Source organism: Bufo bufo, chromosome 10 (assembly GCF_905171765.1).
Source record: "Bufo bufo chromosome 10, aBufBuf1.1, whole genome shotgun sequence".
In the NCBI taxonomy this organism is placed as follows: domain Eukaryota; kingdom Metazoa; phylum Chordata; class Amphibia; order Anura; family Bufonidae; genus Bufo; species Bufo bufo.
This window is the reverse complement of record NC_053398.1, coordinates 133,848,146-133,870,625: the sequence shown is the minus strand read 5'-3', so window position 1 is coordinate 133,870,625 and position 22,480 is coordinate 133,848,146. Positions and strand designations below refer to the sequence as shown.

Sequence of the window (22,480 nt, the reverse complement as noted above, 5' to 3'; positions counted from 1 at the left end):
AAAAAACTTTCTAAAAAACTTAGTATAAATACATTCAAGCAATCTTTAATACGCATGATTTTCTATACGTTTTCCTATCGAAGGTCCCTGCTCCCTTTAAACCACAAAACGCTATGAGACCCCTGCGATATCAGTGCGGTTTTGATGCGGTTTCTCATATCTCTCAATGCTTTCTATTTTTATTTAGTTTCATTGTTGCATGCTGTGGTATGCAATCAACCCAAGTAGTAACCTTTCTTTATAGTACATTAGTCCATACATCAATTATTTGTTACACTGTGGATTGTATTTTGGTATTATGTTTGAAATTTGTGAAGAGTTATATCTAAAGGCAGAAGAATGAACTGTAATGGCTGAGGTAGAAGAATGAAAGAGTGAACTAGAAGGTGACCCGATGACATGGACGGCCGCCCGCTGCCAAGGGAACAACCGCCCCTAGATAGAATATACCGGGTGGGGTTATACCATCGACAGAGAGCGTCCATCAAAATCACAGAAAACCAAAAAGCTCAAACTCTGCATTCAATCCTCCTGGGAGCAATGTGTTTAATTCATATATCCGTTGAGTTTCCAATCTAGACATCTTACCTATATGATTGCCCCCTCTCCAATCTCTATTAACCTTATCGATAGCTGCAAACTTAATACCCATTGGGTTTTTGTTATGAACTTTTTTGAAGTGGTTGGACAATGTGTGTGTTTCTAGGCCTTTTCTAATGTTAGTGAAGTGTTCTGAAATACGTTTTTTAGAGTCCTCTTTGTCCTTCCCACATACTGTTTACCACATGGGCATTCTATGATATAAATTACATCTTTAGAGTTACAGGATAGGAATTCCTTTATTTTATGTTTGTGTTTATTCACAGTTGAAGTGATTTCACTTGTCCTCCGTGGGAATGAGGTAATTTTGCAATTCCCACATTGGCCACATCTATAAAATCCCTCCATATTTCGCCCAATTTTGTACTAAACTCACAATGTTCCTCTTCTTTTTAATTGTTGGCGCTACCATGTTACCCAAATTTGATGCTTTGGTAAATGTAATTTGGGGCCTAGTTGGGATAGTGGATCCTATTATTTTGTCTTTTCTTATCAAATGCCAATGTTTTATGTATTATCTTTTGAATTTTTTTATATTCATTATTGAACGGTAAGATTATGCGGATATCCTCTTTCTTCCCTTCTTTGTCCGCTATATTATCTTTAAAGAAATCCTCCCTTTCCATTTTTCTCACTTTATCCAATGCTCCATTTAAAAGTTCTGTGGGATAGTCTTTTTCCATAAATGCCTTTTTCATTCTATCAGCTTCTATCTCAAACTGTTCATTTGACGTGCAGTTGCGTTTAATTCTACGGAATTGGCCCTGAGGTATGTTAATGAGCCAACTGGGTAGATGGCAACTGCTGTATAAAATGTAGCTGTTTCTAGTAGACTGTTTAATAAATGTACAGCTTTTTAGTTTCTTCGCCTCCACATATATTCTTAACTCCAAAAATTCTAAACTCTCTTTGTTCGTAGTGTGTGTAAATTTCAAGTTCAAATTATTCAAATTAATTTCCCTCAAAAAATTGTCCAAACTTACTTTACCTGATCGCCAAATGAAAAGTATGTCATCGATATATCGATTCCAAAGCACCAGGTCCGTTCCCAGTTGGGGGGCAATGACTTGTTCCTCCCAGTCAGCCATAAACAAATTCGCATAACTGGGGGTGAACCTGGTGCCCATAGCCGTCCCTTGCGTCTGCAGATAAAAATCACCACCAAAATTAAAATAATTGTGTGTCAATATAAAATCTATACTATTTACTAAAAACGCTATTTGTCCAGGATCTAACCTTCCCTCTTTTTGTAATTCGGTGTTAACCGCCTGTTTGCCATTTTTGTGGGTTAATAATTGTGTACAGTGATTGTACATCTAAAGTACCCATCCATTCTTTATTATCCCAATAATTTTACGAACATAATAAATTCTATATGATCCCAATATATTGAGTGTGCCCGGTTACATTACATTATTAGTCTTTTATTCTGGGAGGAAGGGTGATTCCTCTTAAACTGTGTGCACCTCTATTTGGTTTGTGTGTTACTCCTGTGCGCCACATTATTCCTATTCATAGTCATGATTTAGTCACCCTGGCTGCATTTGCAGATGATATTCTGTTAATCATCAAAAACCCTGAAATCACACTCCCACAAACATTACAGAATCTTACGGATATTGGACAACTTTTAGGATATACCCTAAATCTGGATAAATCTAAAGCCATGCTCATTACTAGTGTTTGGCGCGAATATTCAAATAGCGAATATTAATCGCGAATATCGGCACTTCGAGAATTCGCAAATATTTAGAATATAGTGATATATATTCGTAATTTATAATATTCTAGATTTTATTTTTATCAGTAACCTCCCTTCTTGCTTGTGGGCCAATGAGAAGGCTGCAATGTCTTTGTCTGAGCTTAGCAACATCCCTAGCAACCAATAGGAAAGTTGCCTACCCCTTACTATATAAGAACCTCCCCAGCAACAATTTTCTGCAGATTTTTGCAGTTCTGAGAGAGAGAGCAGTGTCATTGCTGTGCTCTGTGCTTTCCTGTGTCATTACATTAGTTAGTTAGTTTTTATATATATATATATATATATATATATATATATATATATATATATATATATATTACAGATAGTTAGTGGGAGATATCAAGTGTAGGTTAGATAGTGATATAGTGTAGCTGTAGGTTCTGCTGTCCATACATACATACATAGTGCTGTGATGTCACAAGTTCACAACAATACTTAGAACACCAAATAACAAAGGCTGTAAAACTGAGCATGTGTGTCATGTGTGGAACCATAGTAACTCTATATACCAACCCAACTAAACCACACATGTAGTATAGAGAAATAAGCTTTATTGAACATAATCGCATCAAGACAAAATATCACAAAAACACATCATAAAATCAGCAGGTGAGAACCATGAAACCAACATCTCCCCCTACACAGATACTGTCAGCATGTGTCACAGGTGCAAATAGCATATAAATAAGGGTAATTGTATATACCTGACAATAAAAATAAAAAAACATGTTAAAGTGCCAATAGTATTGCATACAGTACAATCATCTGTGACGGGTCAGCAATGGAACAATATGTGAGTCTAACACCTATCCCGCAGATTGCCAATTTACATACAAAAATCTCAAACACACTTTGGTCGCAAAATATTGCGAATTCTAATATTGCTCCTGCCGATCAGTACTCATTACCCATTTCAATGGCGCTCGCACTCTATATCATACCTGGGGGTACAGATCACCAAGTCACCGGGCAAATAATACAATGCAAACATCGCTCCCTATATACGTGCACTTGAAGGGCACATTGGCAGGCTGGCGACACCTTCTTTTGTCATATATGGGGCGGACGTACATTCTTAAGATGGTGGAATTCCCCTGCTTGTTATACCTTTTTTACATTCACTACCAATATATTTACGCCCTAGGGATGAGAAGAAAATCAACTGGACGGGACGAAACGCGTCCTGTGTATAGATCAATAAAGCATTGAAGAAAGATCGATACGCCTGCTGGGATTTAATTTGATTATAGATTGAATGGGGGGCTGAATTTTCCTAAAATAAGGGCTTATAATATCGCAGCTCTCATGAGAATTGCTATAGACTAGATATACCACACGTCCATGTTCTCAAATTGGGGTCAGGAACAGGCCTTTATACCCGGACTAGCCCTCCCTAACTTAATCCAGACCCCAATGGGATCCCAGAGATCCCAGAACAAGCCAGGGAAAACATTTTATTAATGTGCACTTGGCGGACATGGCAAAAAATGAGAATCCTCAAAAATGTACACCCCAACAACTCATTACATATGACCCTCTTAGCTAACCCACATTTCCAAATGGGGTCACCACATAGAGATTTTTCTGAATGGCATAAGAGGAATAACTTTGCTCAGCCACTTGGTGGACCACACCACACAAGATACTGTCATTTAAAACTCTCAAAACTAAATACACCACCATTAAGTTAATATTTTTTTCTTACCTACAAGCCAGTAGCTATCTCCAGAAGTTACTATCCAACCTAACCCCTCGAGAATGGAGTCCGGCTTTACAGGCCTTTCTCAAACATACTCCTACCTTAAGGGGACATACCACCAGTTACTATAAATTTCTAAATACCCCTCTACATTATAGTCAAGGGCAATAGGCAATAACTAAGTGGCTCAGTGATATCCCGCAACTGACGATGTCCACTTTGTATCAGGCCCTGGAACACAACCTCCGCTATTTGCCGTCCAGTCGCTACCGGGAGATGACCTTGCAGATTTATCACCGGGCATATATATCTCTGGTACGGGGCCATTGTATGGGCATCTTTGAATCGGATAGCTGCTTCCGTTGTAGAGAGGCAGGAGCAGACATTTTTCATTGCTTATGGCTATGCCTGGTGATACAATCCGTTTGGGATAGAATACACAAATTTACCACCACCCATCTGACGTCAGCAGCCCCTTTGGACCCTATATGGGCCATTTTTAGATAAATTGACTCGACCACAACGCGGTGCACCCCTGGCAGCCGGACACTACTATGTTTAATAGCAGCTGCAGGAGTCAAGACCATCCTCCATACATTGATCGATCCTACACCCCCACCATTTAAGTTATTTCTTAAGAAACTCTCCTTTTTAATGAAGATGGACTGGGTAGCGGCGTCTTCAAAAAAGGAGGCTCACGTGAAGCAATTTTTTGCGTGCTGGGAGAGTTTTATAGATATATTGCCCCTCCGGCTTAGAAGATGTATTCAGGAATTCTTCCAGCTCACCTCCTGGTACCAGACACGAATCCTATTAAATGACCCGCCTATATCAGGGATGTGATTTAATCTGAGTGCTCAATGGGGGTCCCTGCGCGAGGAGATGAATGAGCTGGGCTAATGTTATGTTTTATTGGCTCCGCGGTTTGTAGAGAATTTAGTTAAGGTTCTTTCACCACTTTTTCCCCACACCCATCCTTTCCCCCTCCCCTTATTCCCCTTCTAAAAAGCGACGGACGTCGGAAGGTTGACGAAAGGACTTTTAATATATTGCTCTATTTACCTGTATTGGGACCATCACTAGAGACATATAAAGCAGGCATGCTCAACCTGCGGCCCTCCAGCTGTTGCAAAACTACAACTCCCAGCACAGCCTACAACTATCAGCCTACAGCAGGGCATTGTGGGAGTTGTAGTTTTACAACAGCTGGAGGGCCGCAGGTTGAGCATGCCTGTATAAATAATACTGATCAATATTACTGCTCTTAGTAAAATGTATGTTACTCTTTCTTATGTCAACCTTAAATAAAAACATTTGAAAATATTAAGACCCACAATCAGACCTCAGCTCAGACCCCAATGTAAATGACCCCCAAACAGACCTCAGATAACAGCCCCAATATAAATAAGACTCCCCCATTCAGACCTCAAATGAGACCCCAATGCCTTAGATCAGCCCCCATGCCTGAGAGCATATAAAATAAAAAAATAAACTTACCTCTCCTGCTCCGGACTCCCAGGATCCAGCTCTCTTCTTCTTCCTGCTGTGAACTGACACGCTTTCATCGTTTCCCGGTCCTCCGGTACTAATGAGCGCTTCCATAATGGAAGCGCTCATTAGTACTCACCCCATAAGACACCGTAACATTTTTCCCCCACTTTGCATCTTTTGGGGTGAAAAATACAGTATGCAAAACCGTAGGGTTTTTCTCTGAACAAACCTTGACTCATCGCTTGTGTGAAATGAGCCTAAGCGCTTGTTTTTTTATTCTTTTTTTGTGGGATGAGTCATTTTTATTTTATGGAACCATTTTGGGGGTTTATAATATATTGAAAACGTTATAAGTTGTTCGGAGTGTAAATACTGCGTTTAAATTACTTGTTAAAATTATTGTGGGGGATGCCATGGTTATTAATATACCTAATTTATATATATACACTATATATATATATATATATATATATATATATATATATATATATATATATATATATTTATATATATATATATAAAATTGTGTTTACTAGTTTTGCACGGTAAAAAGGCTTTTAAAATATATACATATATATCTGTTTTTGTGTCACTCGTTTCTGAGAACAATGCCTTTATTATTATTCCATTGATGGAGCCTTTTTAGGTCTTGTTTTTTGTGCCATTCTGGGAACATACTTTTTTTTTTTGCACTTTTTATTCCATTCTCTGGGAGGCAGAATGAACAAAAACTGAAAATTTATAAGATGGCTGGTTCCAAAGAGTAAAAGAACAGTCCAAGCAACACTGATATACATGGTGAGTCAACAATCTCAGGACACCCTTTTATTTCAGAAACAAAAGGGAAAATTAAATATCTGAATATCCCAGCAAGTAATGTTTGAGGGAGCCCATCTTTTAGGCTTTGTCCGGAACATGGCCGCCATCTTGGATCAATTTTTCCAGTGGGAAGGGGGTCATGTAGCATATCATGGAAGTAGATCAGAATTTTCTCAGAAATCAATTTCCACAATCAGATTTTCAATATCTTGTGGTTCAAAATTTAACAACACAGATTGTTGCAACAACAACCGGGAACGTTCCTTGTGATGCACAGCTATTTGACATGTTCAATGTGTTGTTCCTGGTGATGAACTCAGAACTTTGAAGTTTTGAACTTTCTGTGTTGATAACTATTGAACCACAAGAGATCCTCCAAATCTGATTGCGGTCTTCTTTGATATGCTACATGACCCCCTTCCCATTGGGCAAAGTTTGTCCTTGATCCAATATGGTGGCTTTCAAGATGACGGCCATGATCCGGACTTAACCTAAAAGATAGGACCCTCACCCATTACTTGCTGGGGTATTCAGATATTTCATTTTCCCTTTAGTTTCTGAAATAAAAAGGTGTCCTGAGACTTTCCTTCTTGGTGATCTTTCAATCTCTGTGTCATGCTCCGCCTCTTTGCACCCTGCAATACGCATAACACAGTTTATTACTTTTGCCTAAAGTGTTCCTTAAACTCCGCTCTTTGAGATTTATGAATCAGTTTGTGAATAGGCTTACCAAACTTAGCCTAGATGAGACTCAAATCTTAAATTTGGAAAAATCGAGTCACTTGTGCGTTTCTTTTTTTTTAGTTTCTTCTCCATCTTTGCACATGAAGGGTTAACATTTCCGTTTGTGGTCTCCGTCCAGCAATGAAAATTCCGTGGGCGCTCAGAAAATAGTATTATTGTTCGGCACAGAAAATATCCCATTTATAAAGTTTCCTGTGGTCTTAGAAAAAAGCCTGCAAAATGTGGACGAGTTATACCCCCAGATCTCATTCTTACAGCCGAATCATTAAACAGGCTGAGTCACTTCCGAACTTCTAATTCCTGCTTGCGGAAAGAAGAATAGGCTCCAAAATGAGGTCATTCAAATCGTAGATTTATCTTGGCAACTTTCCTTTTCGAAGAGGTGGCAGAAGAAGAAAATAAAGCCCCCCCCACACACCTCCTTTAAAAAAAAAAATCCTACTCCAAAACTCACCCTCTCTCCCTGAAGATTCTGGATTTTATTGCAAAACAGATGGACGTATTCTGTAATTTTACAATATTCTCAACCCCTCCCCTTCATTCTTCTGCAGGAAAATGTATACGACTGGCAAAGTGGTGATAAAATTGCAAAAAATAAAAGTATTTACTGGGGGGGTCAGGACTGAGCGACTGGGATGCGCCAATCCTTTTATTTATTAATTTTTCGCCCTCCCCTCTTTAGTCCTTACTGAGATAATTGAGGATCATAATGGTAGAAAAGGGCTGCAGTCATCACTCGGCTGCCTGTCAGGTATCAGTACTCATCTGTATGTCATCCGTCACCATTGAACCAATCTGTCATCTTTTCGCAGCCCCCAGCGCCTGCTCCCTCTCCTTGTGTTCATTATCTCCAGCTCAGACCAATCCCCCCCTTCTCCTTCCTCCCCCCCCAGCCCTGTAAATGCATCTTTGTGAGACTCCCAGTCTTCTGATTATGAATCGATGATCGTGTGGTGTAAGAGAGATAGATGGTTTTTGCTTCCATCTTGTCTACTCTAATTGTAAAGTATTACTTACATTAGACTGTGCCTTTTGATTAATGGAACTTATTTGAAGTGGCCTCTCTCCACCCTCCCCCCGTCCAAAGTCCTCCACTGACTTTTGAGAATTGAGTGATTTCACTTAAAGCAGACAAATAGGCCCTTCAGCTTAGAGGTAGGTAAACTGTAATCCTGCAAATGGCACAATGTACACAGGACATAGCTGGGGATTTTATAGAAAGTTTCTATATTTTTTTTATTACATTTTATGCTGTTTTTATTACTTGCTAGAAAAAAATCTATTTAGGCTTGTAATCCAAACTTTGCATTTGTTTCTGTGTTGGCTTCAACCAATTTATTTTTGGTGCCATGGTGGAACAAGGTTGTGCTCCATAAAAGGGCTTTTCAGATGAAGTTTAAAGGGGATATCCCATTATTAAATTTCACACAAAAACAATATATATATATATATATATATATATATATATATATATATCCCCCTGTGTGTAAATATTGCCGTGGCACACTTGTTATGGAGCCCTCTGGTGTTCTGTTGATTCCTCCTGCTCAGGACGTCCACCTAAGGTTGTTGGGTTGACACTACTGTCAGAGCCGCGTTAGAATTAGGCGGGAGGAATAGCCCAGCAGGCTGCATTGTTCTTCCTGTTAAAATGATATGCATTTTCTCTGGAACCCAGAAGGACCCCATTTCAAGACAGTGGTGTCCGTCGGCCTCGTTGATGAATCCGGCACTGCCGTCATGGTTTCTGTTATAAAGGAAGCCATGAGACCAAGACAGTTTCACCTGATATACTCAACCTTTTAAAAATATCCCCCACATTTTTTCTTTGTAGTATATATTGGAGGCGTGGCGATCTCCATGCAGTCATGCACACCTGACCAGTTAGTCTGCCCTGGACGCTGGTTTTAAAGTCAGTATAAAACTGAGTCTACTTTTACAGCGCCTACCAGTAGCCATTTGGCTCCAGGAGAAGTATATAGTGGGCTCAGCATGCATGTTGGTACTTGCATCCCTGGATCCGATGAAAGCTGTCACGGCATCGGACGGGGTTAAAAGCAGAGTGTGCCTGGCGTGCATGCTGTACATGCGCTCCCTGGACTTTGTGTGGCGATCATGGCCCATAAACGGGTAGGAACTAGTGTTAGGGACCACTCATAGAGGCGACCTTGACGTGGTGAGTGGCTTATTACGCTTTGGCCAAAATGTACACCAATGCCTCATTCAACATCCAGCATAGAGGCAGGGCAGAGTGCTGGTTGCAGAGTGCTATTGCATTTGTGTTTTTGCGTTTGTATGTGTATTTCGCCATAGCGATGTGCACCTGCATACAGGGTTGTGCTGACTGAATCCCTCACATTTTTTCTTTATAAAAATATTTGCCTGCTTTGCTACAAAGTCAAGAGAGATGCAATGCTTTGCAATTAGCGCTGTCCCTCCCACCCTTCTTGAAAGGGAGGCATTTAGATGATGAAGTTGCACCAATGTGCTATTCACATGATAACATATCAGTGCCCAATGACTTCTTAAAGGATGCCAAATATTTGGTATTTAATTTATTTATTTTTTTAAAACAAACATAACATCAACTTTATTTTTGAAAAAAACTCCTACAGGGAAATTCACCATTGTACCATGGTGATGGGAAAGCCCCAGCATCTAAAGGAGGCTTGATAGACAGAAAAAAAAGCCAAGAGCACAGGCACAAGACGTACAGAGAACCCTGACCATTTAACTGTACGGGGCCCCGAAATGTTTCATGTCAACCCTAGATACAAGGCCTGCCAACCAAAGTCATTGAAGTTGTCAGACAGTGAGTTCATATCAACCAGTCTGTCTTAGATAACTCAGTTCTTGGACCATACACATTAGATAAATGTCAGCTAAACCCGACAATTTCAGTGCAACTGGCCAATCATATGATGTGGGGGGGGGGGGGGTGTCCTTACTCCTCTCTGAAGGAAGATGTCTGGGGAAAAGAAGGGTCAAGCATATTGGTTTTATTTCTTGAAAACACATGTATGAACTGTGCTATCCATGTAGGATGCAGGGGATTAGGAGGAATAGCTGCTAGACAAATAAGCATTTGGCCAAATGGTTCTGAAGGCGTATGGCCACTTTTGTCAATGAGCTCTTTTTTGTATCTTATTGCCACACTGGTAGATTACCTTTAGCTGGAGGACCTCTTTAAAGGGGTTATCTCAGGATAGGCCATCAATATCAGGTCAGTGAGTACCTGACACGCCACCCTTACTGATCAGCCATCTTCTTATGCCATAGTTACGTAGTAGGAAGTTGGCACCGAACTACACAGCTCTGTCCATTGTGTAGTGGACCACACCGGTAACTTTCATATCTACGGGCGCAGCGTTGCAGTTACCAGCTCTGTCCATTACATAAAAACTGCTACGAGGAAACAGCTGATTGGCAGAGGTACGGGGTCCTGAAGATAGGCTATCAATATTGAAATTGTGGACAACCCTTTAAGCTTTGCAGCTTTTAGAGCATGGTACTTCGCACTGCCGTCTCCATACATCCCTCAGTGGATAAGTGAACTTTATTAAGGACTGCGTTGCGTTGGCATTGTTTACCTAAGCATCGGCTGTTGATAAAGTCCTTTTAGTTTAACGTGGAGAGGAAGACAGTGGGACCCTTTATTAGAAATAATCACTGTCATTGTTCAGTGTGAATTCAAGGACACGCATTCCTTCCGTTTACCCGATGGTTTAGCAAAAGGTAAATTAATTGTAAGCAATGGCATAAGGAGCCCGGTCACCAACCGATCAAAGAAGGAGACTTATAAGCAATATATCATCTTGCCACATCGACATGCTCTGCCAAGACATCTTCACAGATTTTATTCTTTTGTCCGATGGCGTCTGCAAGACTCTCTTGTCTTCTCAAGTTATTAAAGATTCTATTCTACTGTTTCAGGGAAAGCTTGGTGACAACCACAATGGCTACCATTTCAGCTCTCAAATGGATTGTCAGATTTCTTTGACACCTCTTGAATATGTCTAGCTCAGCAGTGCTACGGTACATTCCTTGCACTCCTGTATTATTTTGTAATGGCCATTGAAGTGTATAAGAAAGGCCTATTGCACGCAACCGTATGGCTGTTTCAGTGTTTTGCAGTACGCAAAAAACGGATCCGCCAAAAATATGGATGACATCAGTGTGCGTTCCCTTTTTTGCGGAACAGAACATCTGGCCCCTAATAGAACAGTACTATCCTTGTCCATTATGTGGACAATAATAGGACATGTTCTATCTTTGAACGGAACGGAAAAACGGAAACAGAATGCATATGGAGTACATTCCTTTTTTTTTTTTGAGGACCATTTGAAATGAATGGTTCCGTATACAGAACGCAAAAAACGGAACGGAAACGGAAACAAAAAATGTTCGTGTGCAAGAGGACTAAGTGACAACATCTGTGATGGTGGCCATACTGGCTGTCACCAGGCATTCTCAGAAAAACTATGAAATGGCTGGATTGAAATATGAAGCAATATTAAAGACGACTGTTGGATTTTATAAACTAAAAGGATTAATTTCTTTTTGTAAAGGGTCATCTTAAGCCCTTAATGACTGCCGTATAGTCTTTTTATGGCGGTCATTCAAGGGACATGATTGGATGCTCCAACTTTTTCCTGGTGCCACTTCAGAGTGTGGCATCTAAGGTATTTAAAGGATAACTGTCATATTTTCATTAAAAAAATCTATTTTAGCATATGTTACTGCTGCAGCAGCATTATGCAGAAAGCAATTTTTAGTTTCTTCACTTACCACTGTTTTCCTTGAGTTTTCCCCTTAGTTACGGCTGTTTTGAATCCTACATTATGAGGATCTTCTTAAGATGGCTCCTCTGCCAGTTCTCTGAGGCCTAAACTACATTCCCTCAAGTCACATACAAACTTGCTGTAGCCAGCAGCTTCCTGCCAGCCAATCAGATTAGATTACTGAGAGACACGCCTCCTCACACTAAAGCCTAATGCAGGCATGCAGTGTGAAGGGCCGCCCCTCTGTCTTCCTAGCCGGAGACAGATGAGCCATAGCAACGGTCTTTTAAGGGAGCAGTGTAAAGGGACAGGAGACATTAATAAAAGCTGTTATTATAAGGTAATTACAGATCTTTTGGCAATCATTGACAGACTAACTCAGGTACACATGCCTAGCTCTAATAAACTAGCAAACAAAAATAAAAAAGACAATTATCCTTTAACCGCCTCACGTCCGCCCATAGACTATAAACGTCCTATGGGTGGACGTCTATTTCTGACAGCACGTTTTAAAACGTCCTGTCAGAAATAGCAGCTGCACGCTAATCGTGCAGCTGCTGATCGGGTTGCCCGCTGTCAGTGACAGCAGGGCAACCCTAAGACAAGGCAGGGACAGTTCCCAGGTGTCCCTGCCTTCACGATCGCTGAAGACACAGCGCTGTGCGCTTCCTGTTCCGGCCCGGCGGTCATGTGACCGCCGTGACCGGAGTGTGCAGGAGCTGTGTGAGGTCTCTCAGAGACCTCGATCAGCCCTGCTGTGAGGCTGTACAGCGCTGGATTGCTGCTGTACAGCCTCTATAGGGGTGCATTTGTCCTGTAACTGGGGCTACTATGTCAGCCCCAGTTACAGGAGAAATCAACTGTGAAAAAAAAAAGAAAAAGTGAAGCAAATGTCCCCCAGAGGTCTTGTATGACCTTATGGGGGACGAAAAGTGTAAAAAAATAAATAAATAAAAGGTTGAAAAAATAAAATAAAATAAGGTTTCACATGTAAAAAAAAAAAAAAGTTCCCAAGTTAGGAATAAAAAAAAAAAAAAAAAAATTAAAAAAATAAAATAAAATAGACATATTTGGTATTGCCGCGTCCGTAAAAACCAGCTCTATAAAAATATCACATGACCTAACCCCACCTTGCATCACAAAAAGTGCAACACCAAGTGATCAAAAACGCGTATGTCCCACAAAATAGAACCAATAAAACAGTCACCTCATCCCGCAAAAAATGAGCCCCTACATAAGAAAATCTCTCAAAAAATAAAAAAACTATAGCTCTTAGAACATGGAGACACTAAAACATCATTTTTTTGGTTTCAAAAATGCTATTATTGTGTTAAAGTGAAACAAATAAAAAAAAAGTATACATATTAGGTATTGCCGCGTCCGTAAAAACCAGCTCTATAAAAATATCACATGACCTAACCCCTCGGGTGAACACCGTAAAAAAAAAAGAAAAAAAACTGTGTCAAAACAAGCAATTTTTGTCACCTTGCATCACAAAAGGTGCAACACCAAGTGATCAAAAATGCGTATGTCCCACAAAATAGTACCAATAAAACCGTCACCTCATCCCGCAAAAAATGAGCCCCTACATAAGAAAATCTCTCAAAAAATAAAAAAACTATAGCTCTCAGAACATGGACACATTAAAACATATTTTTTTTGTTTCAAAAATGCTATTATTGTGTAAAACTTTAATAAATGAGAAAAAGTATACATATTAGGTATCGCCACGTCCATAACAATCTGCTCTATAAAAATGTCACTTGACTGAACCCCTCAGATGAACGCTGTAAAAATAAATAAATAGAAACTGTGCTAAAACAACCAATTTTTTGGTCACCTTGCCCCATAAAGTGTTATAATGAATGATCAAAAAATCATATGTACCCAAAAATAGTACTAATAAAACTGGCACCTTATCCCCTAGTTTCCAAAATGGGGTCACTTCTTGGGAGTTTCTACTGTAAGGGTGCATCAGGGGGCTTCAAATGGGACATGGCATCTAAAAACCATGTGGAGTTCCTTTTCTTCTGTGCCCTGCCGTGTGCCCATACAGCAGTTTATGACCACATGTGGGGTGTTTCTGTAAACCGCAGAATCTGGGTAATAAATATTGAGTTTTGTTTGGCTGTTAACCATCGATGTGTTAAAGAAAAAAATTGATTAAAATGGAAAATCTGCCAAAAAAGTGAAATTTAAAAATTTGATCTCCATTTTCCTTTAATTCTTGTGGAACGCCTAAAGGGTTAACAAAGTTTGTAAAATCGGTTTTGAATACTTTGAGGGGTGTTGTTTTTACAATGGGGTCATTTATGGGGTATCCACTATGTAGGCCCCACAAAGTGACTTCAGACCTGAACTGGTCCTTATAAAGTGGGTTTTGGCAATTTTCTTATAAATTTGAAGAATTGCTTCTAAACTTCTAAGCCTTCTAACGTCCTAAAAAAATATAATGACATTTCCAAAATGATGCCAACATAAAGTAGACATATGGGGAATGTTAAATAATAAATATTTTATGAGGTATCACTTTCTGTTTTAAAAGCAGAGAAATTGACATTTAGAAAATTGCGAATTTTTCAAATTTTTGGGTAAATTTGGGATTTTTTCATAAATAAGGGTGAAATATTTTGACTCAAATTTATGACTATCATGAAGTACAATGTGTCACGAGAAAACAATCTCTGAATGACTTGGATAAATAAAGGCGTTCCAAAGTTATTACCACATAAAGTGAGATATGTCAGTTTTGCAAAATTTGGCCTGGTCAGGAAGGGGGCAAATGGCCCAGATGGGAAGTGGTTAAGCTTGTGCAACCCCTACATATAATTATTTCCCAAGGGTGATGGCTCATACAGACAGTGGCCGACGAGTTGTTTTAAGACCCCAACTCTCCTGGAAAAAGAGGTGATGTCAGGGAGAGCTGCTTTAATTGTGTGTGTCATCAGAAGCAGTTTTGGTGCCTAAACACAAACCGAGTGGGTGGGGGCAGTAAGGGTTGGGGGGGTTAGCTAAAGTGACCGGCGGTTGCACTATAGTAGTAAAGGGGCGGAGTTGATTGTAACAAAGGGTGGCACGCTGCAACCCCTACCTTCCCTGATCACTAATATGAAAAGGTGGCAGGTATATTTTAAAGTTCACTTCACTCATGGAAAATATTTCCTTGCCCCAGTTTCCCCATGGGCAAGGCAACGTGTCTTGTTGATAATGCAACTGGTGCCTCCCCCTAGGGCCCTCCACAATGCGACCCAGGTGTAGGAATGCCGATTGGTATAGTGCTGCCTAGAATGTCCCTTTATGTGTGTCACGGTGCTCCTACCTGGATTCGGAAGCAATAAATAGGGGGAATAATTGAGGGATTTGAAATAAAGATTGAGTCGAGACCTTGTATATAGGTGAACAGCAGCTTTACGTCAATAAACGTTCATCAGAAACAGTCTCCAAGCTTTGTCTTGGTCCCAGCAGGCTTTAGTATTAAAACTGGCAGGCAAACTCGTCTCTGCTACATCTGCTTCTCTCTGGCACTGCTGTACTGACAGGCTGGCTGTATAACTCAGCTTCATCTGTATGCTGCACTTCTCTCTGTAGTCTGACTCCAGATTATGCCAGGGAACTTTCCTCCTGGCTCCTGAGGCTTCAAGCTTTGGCCTCCATGACCAACAGAGCTTAAGGTGCTCTGGCTGGCATGGGCATGTCCAGCAGAGACGTTCCCCCTGCACACCTTTCCCCTAGCAGGAGGTAAACTAGACTAACTCTCACTGGTCCCCACCCTTCCTGCAGGAAATGGGACTAGCCCACTTCTCCACAGAGGGGGGTTAGAATGGAATGGAAAGCTCCATTCTACCTAACTGTAGCTCTGCCATGTTTGCTGCCACCTGCTGGTGAACCAGACACATTACACGTCAACATAACAGTTACAAACATTATTAGGAATGCACATTGTGGATAACCTGGAATAGAATGCTAGATGACATAAGGTTAGACCATTAAGGACAGTAGCAAGGTGCAGAAATGGTGACACCACTCTGGGGTGTTACAGCAAGCCCCATCACCACCCAACCCCCACCCCCTCGGAAGCCAGCACCCTGTCATACTCCTTAGCCAACAGTCATCTTGAAAAGTTTCAGAAAACTTTATTGATGTCTAAACCACAGATCCCTTTTTTAACGTGTCTAGTCTTGCAGTATCTCTGGAGCCTGGACAGTCAGTTTACCAGTTTGTAAGTCATGCTTTGAACTTAATATTTTAAGAATAATGTGAAATTGGAACGAGATCCCGGCCATCATGTAAGACATGATATGGTGCACATTAGTTTGAATTGATGAAAACCATAACTATGTTGTTGGCAGCAAAAGCTATCAGTGTTTACCAGGAATCCTAAAACCTTAGAAGGTCCTGTGGTAAGGAGCCAGCAGCCAGCTGGCTCAGGAGAGATCCCAGAAACTGGATAGTAACCACTATAATTTCTTTAGTTTTCATCCTAAAGTGACTTTTATGATGTTATGTTAAATTGAACACCGCTTCGTCTTGGCATTTATTTCATTAGGAAAGAATGTAGATGCATAGACCCGGGGTTTTGATTTTCCTGTGTATCCCTTTTTAATGATGTGCCGTCAAGACTGTATTTAAGGTATGGGCCAATGGGGAACCAAGTAATACATTTTTGGATGCCACTGAGCCTGATAAACTTATGACAGTGCATCTGCTTGCATGCCAGTAACCGAAGAGCAGTACAGTACATTAGTAAATTGCTTATACACCTAGTACCTAGTTGTAAAAGTCCTCAAGGGTTCGGCTACGCCTCGCGTACATGATACATATGCACTGTAGCATGTCAACTTATGTTGTGTATTTCTGTGATGGAGGTCACCTCTGCAATGCAGAAGGTGAAATCTGTAGAAAACCTGCAACATTTCCATGACGAATTGTAGACCAGAATTCAAATGATTTGGTGCTGATTTCGCTGCTGTGTGATTCTGGCAGGTCCGCTTGACCATATGTGGCCATGCCTCAAGCCCCGGAGGAGCAGAGGACGGAAGTGGTAGTGGCTCTGGCTCCAACAGTTATTCATAGTAGCAATCCTGACATCGATACTCCTTAGGGCCGGGTAGCAACAGAAGGAGATGCACTTATTTTTCCTGGAACAAATCTAGGTGTTGGGGCTTCTGGGTGATTGTAGTTGGGTTCCCCTTTGTGTTATATGGGTACAAGGCAGGAGATGTAGATACTGTGGACAGTAAATGGTGCTGGAGTCAGTAAATAGGACAGTTGTAGAAAATAGATAAGTCTCTCTTTACTAAAGTACAAAATGGAAGTTGTAGTACCTCTAAAGGTATAAGACATAGTTCCTAACAATTCACAGTGCAAGTATCCCCAAAAAGGGATGCACATGCACAGATATAAGCAAGAATAGGGGTTGTAGTACTCCTTTCCTCTAACTCTCCAAAGTCTCCCTCTGCAAAATCTAAGGGTGACAATATGGTTCTTGCAAACTTGTCTGCAAGTCCCAGCTGAGGGGTGGAGGATTAACGATACGGTTGTACAGGACTGTGTTGAAGGTTGTATTAGCAATGTCCCTCTCACTGCAATAAAGCCTCTACCCACCTTAAACAAATACAGTACCTTACTGACTGACTCCAGTGCTCGGCCATGCAGATTCTGTGCCTTCTAGTTCTTTCTTTATCTCTATCTTTCCTGGAGTACTGTAAAGTAGTGATGGCTTCCTTGATGCCAATCTCCAAGGAATGTGGACATGTAGCTCAGCGAACACTAAAGTGTCACTAACTTAATTAGGGGCGGATCAAAGTCCATCTCTTGGACTCCTACAAGGGCAGAGTCAGGACTGTTAACCGTGACTGTGCCATACAAAACTATATCGGTAATACAACACATCAGAACATTATGCAACAAGAAACAATTTGCAAGTACTCTATTTTGGTATACTGCAGCCATATTTGTAATCCAGCATCTGGAATTTCTGGTAATTCAGCACAGAGCTGAAATATAGCATGGAATTGCACAAGACCAGAATCCTAAGGGGAGAGGTCAAACTGGAAATTCCTTTGATTATGGTTCGGACCCGACTGTGACTGTCAAACAACCAAAAGATGCCATGGAGCCCTGTTGGATTTTCTTTTCACAGTTTTTCTTTGGGGTGTTATGCTGGAAGTTTACTTACAAACTAGTTTCATATACCTTTTTGTATCATAATAATCCATAACATCCCAAATGTAACAAATAGGAAAGGGGTCGGGGTTCAGGTCTCGGAGATAAAGAGGTGCATTATATGCATTATACATATTAACATAAAAAGTTGCTTCAGACAGGGTTTCTTTAGATATTACTATGTAAGTACAGGTATTATTTTGTGGCTATGGCTGAGTGGACCCTGGAGAGAAGACAACTGTTAGTGACATCTCCAGTCCACCACTTGACATCTTTTCTGAGATTGTGGTCAAATGGAAAGAGAATGTTAAAGGGTCTATGGAGGCACGAGACCTCTGGAAAGGATATCTGACATGGATATGCCATCTTGTGACATTTCCTCTCAACCTTATCTAAATCTGAAACCAATGGGTAAAGTAAAATGCTGAGAATTAGTGGATTACTCCAATATAAATTTTGTCTGTCCATACACACCTGTCAATTCGACAAGATGCACAAGAGTCATTGGTTGGGGTACGACCATGCTCCGATGCTCTCCTTTGCCCTGCGCTAAATCACACAGGGCAAAGGCATTTTTTGGAGATGCGGTAATGTAACGGAGCTCTCCATGGGGCTGCCAGGAAGCCCGGTGACGTCACCCACACTGATGGGGGGGCGGGATTTAGCGCTGCCCTAGCCAGTAAAACGACCCAGAAAACCCCTTAAAGTAAAAACAACTAGTGGCACTTATCCTTATTTTGGTTGACCCACTCTAGGCTGTTCCAGTAATCAGACTGCTCACTGTAGGGAAATGGAGTAAGTAATCCACCCCCTGTCCCATTTTGTTGATGTCAGAGATTATAGATATCCTTGACAGAACGCACACATTACTTATATACTCCAAGATACTAAACCTCAAGGAAGTTAAGGAAGACTATGCCTTAATATCCACAAGCATGCCGAAGCAAATGAGTCTCACTAAGGGACATCCTATTACTCACCATTAATAGGGTTTTCCCCACAATAAACATTAATGGTAAATCCATATAATATGCTATGTTATCGGTATAGGTTTAGTACTGGACCTCCACTAATCCCACAAACGAGAGTGAATGGTCACTTCCCATTGAACTACAGGAGATACCAGACACCCCCGTATTCGGGATACACGAGCATTCCATCCTTTAGATCCCAATTTATAAGATATTTAGGGTATAACAAATTGATTATTTGTGGAAAGCCCTTTAATAGTCATGAGTGAATTTCTTGAAACTCAATTCGGATTCGATTCAACCGAATCAATTGGGTGATTTGATTCAGGTCTGAATAAAATCAAACCAAATCAAAACCACTTCAGTTGCCCTGTAAAGTTGTGGATGACATTCTGGGGTCTCCTAGGACTGTATGCAACTCATTTCAAGCTCTTAAACACCAAGTCAACGTTAGAAGTGACAGCAACATATCTGGCTATGGGTAAATGCATGGCTCGGGGTGGTAACTGCTCTTTTAAAACAAAAAAAACTTTTTTGCATTTCTGGTGGCAAACACCTGCTGCTGTATACACACACACCCACCTCCTGGCTCATGTAATCTTCTTCTTTCATCTTTCTTGTCTTCCGATTTGAAAAATGGCTGATGCCATTTTGAGAAGTTTGTCCAAATCTAATTGCCAAAAATTCAGATTCCAATTTGAACCAAATTTTTTGAAAATTCAAGTCAAATTTGATTCTTCTAAAACTGATTTGCTCATCTCAGGGGCGTAGCTAAAGGCTCATGGGCCCTGGTGCAAGAGTTCAGCTTGGGCCCCCCTTCCCTCAAACCTTTGTGCTGCATGAGGCAAAAATTGAAACTGCACCCCCCCCCCTCCTCCATACCAAATTCTTAACTTAACCCCTTCTGTCCAGCCAGAGGTGTAACTTGCATACACTTTCTATAATACCAGTGTCTTCTTATGTAGCACAAGGGTCTTTGGGCCCCTCAGGCTCCTGGGCCCGGTAGCGACTGCTACCTCTGCACCCCCTATAGCTACGCCCCTGGTTCATCTCCTCTTACCCTTTCAGAACCTTTGTAAGGTCATCATTATAGGAAGACACTGTTCAGAATGATCCTCCATCTGAGACACGTAATTTCCAAACAGTTTGCCCCTATCCTGTATAAAATGTGAGTTTCTTCAAGAACATTTCACGCCTATCCCTTTTCTAAATCTAAGTCTTTAAAAAACAAAATGAAATCTGGCTGGGCATCGCACCGCACGTCTCCACAAACGTGCTGATTCCACTCTCGCAGACAGCTATTTCTGTCAGACATATGGTGGAAACATGTATATAGTGAACCTGTCATGGTATTTTAACAAATGGATTATTGTCATTTGACATTTTGTCTTCCGTCTGCTCACTGCCCTTTTCTCTCTGCGCAAGAAAGATGTTTCAAAGCCCAATACTTCATAGACCCATAGTCTATTTTTACTTGCTTAAAAGGTTTAGACCTGAACCGAAGATTATAAGAGGCTTTTGGAACTGTACAAGAGAAAAGAGAAAAAAGGTATTGAAAGGGTTTCGTACATTGAGTCTGTTCCCTCTAAGTGTCGCAAACAAATAACAGCGTTTTGTTGAGGTTGGCACGGCTGTCTATCAGACTGATATCTAGCTTCTTTCAACATCTGTTTTCCATAACAACAGATAAAACGCTGTATACTTTTCAAAGCAATTTCAACTTTTTTTTTTAACTGGATAAAATTGAGGACCCTGGAAAAACATTGATGTATACTATGAAATTCTATGGTCGTGATGCCAACATTTGGCACCAATATACTTTAGACTGAAGAGACATGGTAAACCATCTACGAACCTTGATGCATCTTCTTCTAAAGTTGGCCATAGATGTGAGATGGAAACTAGCTATCAAATGGAGGACACTGGTACTCTTGGTTGATAGTATTAATGACATAGATGACCATGAACAAGACAAAAGGAGACAACGCTGTGTTTGAGCTTCATAAAGTCTGGTCAGCTGCAAATTCATAGAGGAGCACCAACAACTGGCCTAAAAATCCAAGATGACGGATCATGTTGAGGAAGATTGTCCTTTGCCAGTCCTGCTGCTTTACGAAAGAAGAAGATGAATTAATGGACAATAGTAGGAATAAAAGGTCAGAATTGTAGACCAAATCTATCACTTAATAAAAAGAGTGGACCTATACTGGAGTCACAGTATATTAAAGAGGTTGTCCGGGCTTTTTCTATTGATGACCTACAGCAGGGATGGCCAACTTGTAGTTTTGCAAAAGCTGGAGAGCCACAACTCCCAGCATGCCCAGACAGTCTACAACTATCAGGCTACAGCAGGGCATGGTGGGAATTGTAGTTTTACAACAGCTGGAGAGCCATAGGTTAGCCATCACTGACCTATCCTATCAGAACATTTCCCAGCTGTATAACAGTGCATGTGTAGATACATGCGTAAAGAGTTGGGATTTATGTCCCGTTGTCCTTAGGATTATTAAGTCCCAGTGGTTGGATTTATACAGATAACACATTTACAACATATCTAGGGGGTTGTCTGGGTTTTTACTATTGATGACCTATCCTCAGATTTATTTTTATATGTAAAAATGGAGAGAGGTGATTGGAATGTTTAATATAATTGTTTTTGATATTTCTAAAAACTTTTCAAAAATATTAGAAAAATTTTTAAACTTAATTTTTAGCTTCTCCTAGGGGACTTAAATATGCGAACACTAGATCATTTCTACCATACACTGAAGTGTTTTATCATTATAGTCTATGGGAAAATCACTGTGTACCTATTACGCCCTGCAACAGGCAGGGCTTAATGGGAATTTTACTGTGGGGAAAGCCAGGGTCCTCCGGCCACCACTTTCTCCTTTCCTTTCTCAATATAGCAGCGGGATCCACAACTATCAGACAATGGGGATAAATCCTAGCGATATGCCCCCATTGTCTCAGATGGGAATACCCCTTTAAAGATCCAACAGGTTTGAGATGGGGTTAAGTTCCATTCCTTTAAAGAAACAGACAAGGCAAAACGTATACATATGTTATGTATGCAAGTTAGCTTTTGTCCGTCAAACCAGCAACTCCTATCAAACTAAGAACAACCATCTGTAGTCATTTCAGGTTCTTGCCCCTCATCAGCACAGAGCAGGGTACTGGTTGGTTGGTCTGATAAGATGCTTTCAAGCAGGCTCAGAGGTGGGGGACCCATTTCTCATTTTAGAGTCCAGGTGAGTATATGTAGATAATTTCACGCAATGCTTCATTGGAAAAGGTATGCAAATTAGTTTAGCAGCCAAACCATAGACTCCGCCAAAAGGAAAAAGTGTAGACACCCGTTTCAAGGTTTTTATCCCTCATCAGTACAGAGCAGGGTACTGGTTGACTTGATGAGCTTCCCCCATCCCCTTGGAGCTCATGAGAGTAC

The 22,480-nt window shown here is 40.7% G+C and overlaps 1 protein-coding gene across 2 annotated transcripts in view; it reads left to right on the top strand.

Annotated features, from left to right (window-relative positions):
• The window catches only part of ZNF536 (zinc finger protein 536), a 569,889-nt gene that overhangs the window by 506,721 nt on the left and 40,688 nt on the right, over nucleotides 1-22,480 (top strand). The gene's annotated exons all lie outside the window — the stretch shown is intronic.